The following is a 1323-nucleotide window of genomic DNA, read 5'->3' as shown; positions in this document are numbered from 1 at the left end:
ATATTGATTTTTATAACTAGTTTTTACAATGGATAATTTCATGAATTCTGAATATCAGAACCTACAGCCTAGTCTAAAAATCCTAAAGTTTATATCAAAAAGATGCACATTGTGTTTATCTGCAATCACTAGGGAGTTAAGGGGTATTTCCGTCCAGGAGCAGCGATGAGAGTGGTTTCTTTCTTTTCCATCATTATAGAACTGCTAAAAGTTGTTATCTCTGGTCTTCTGTCTGCCACTAATTGCAGACACTGCTGGAAAAAGTCACTTCACACTAGTTTATTTTGGGTGCCACTTCACTCCTCAATAGATTTCACGTATTTCTCATACGCTTCTTCGCTCATGAGCTCATCTAATTCTGAAGGGTCACTCACTGCCATCTTGGTCAGCCAGCCATCTTCATAACAGGATTTGTCGACAAGCCCTGGATGTTCTGCAAGTGCTTCATTAATTTCAGCTACTTCTCCTGACCGAGGAGAATAGAGTTCAATGGCAGCTTTGACGCTCTCCAAAGCAGCAAACTCATCTTGCATTTTCAATTTTGTCCCGACTTCAGGCAGACTACAGTAAACAACATCTCCTAAAGCTTCCCGTACAAAGTTGCTGATTCCTACTCTTCCAGTACCATTTTCCGTTGTTATCCATTCGTGTTTCTCTGTAAATTTACGCGCTTTGAGCAGAGCCGTCCTGGTGCGCAGTGACCACATGGCGCCCACCTGCAGCCGCCAGGGCCCAATCGGGCAGGGTGTGGAGGGCACCGAGGCTGGACACAGCCTGCAGGCCGCGCCCCACACGCTCCCGGGCCACTCGCAGCGCCATGTTCGCAGGGGTCCGGAGTTTCTTTTTGTTGGTTGGCGTGGGGAGGGAGCAGACAACCTGTTTTCTCTTAGGCCTCAGGGATCGGTGTCCCTTGGTGATTATGAATCCCAGTTACTGAACCTTAAGGCTGACATATCCGGGCCTTTTTTTTTTTTTTACTTTGTAGCCTGCATCTAGAAGCAACTGTAGGAAGGCTAAATTCCTTGACAGCAGTCTTCTTTGGTTTTACTTGCTAATAGGAGTCATCTACACATTGTAGCAAAGCGCAATTCAGTCTTTCCGCAGGGAGAGCAGCTTAGTCAGCAACTAGAGCTTCTCCAAATAGCATGGGGGAGTTTTTGAAGCCTTAAGGAAGTCTCATCCAGGTCAACTGTGTCTTTTGCCCAGTATTGGGGTCTTCCCATTCAAAAGCGAAGAGCAGCTGGCTTGAGGGAGGTGGCTAGCCGAAGGCAGAAGGCATTTTTAACAAGCAGGTGAACCAGGCCACTCAAGAGGCGGGAGCAG

The 1323-nt window shown here is 46.8% G+C and overlaps 1 pseudogene; it reads right to left on the bottom strand.

The window, feature by feature from the left end:
- Positions 1–238: 238 nt before the first annotated feature.
- LOC101708276 (glycine cleavage system H protein, mitochondrial pseudogene) lies at positions 239–970 on the bottom strand (annotated as a pseudogene).
- Positions 971–1323: the final 353 nt, after the last annotated feature.

Source organism: Heterocephalus glaber, unplaced genomic scaffold (genome assembly GCF_053883595.1).
Source record: "Heterocephalus glaber isolate CG9 unplaced genomic scaffold, H.glaber_assembly_v1.0 deba00000071, whole genome shotgun sequence".
NCBI lineage: Eukaryota > Metazoa > Chordata > Mammalia > Rodentia > Bathyergidae > Heterocephalus > Heterocephalus glaber.
This window is presented reverse-complemented; position numbering and strand designations above follow the sequence as displayed.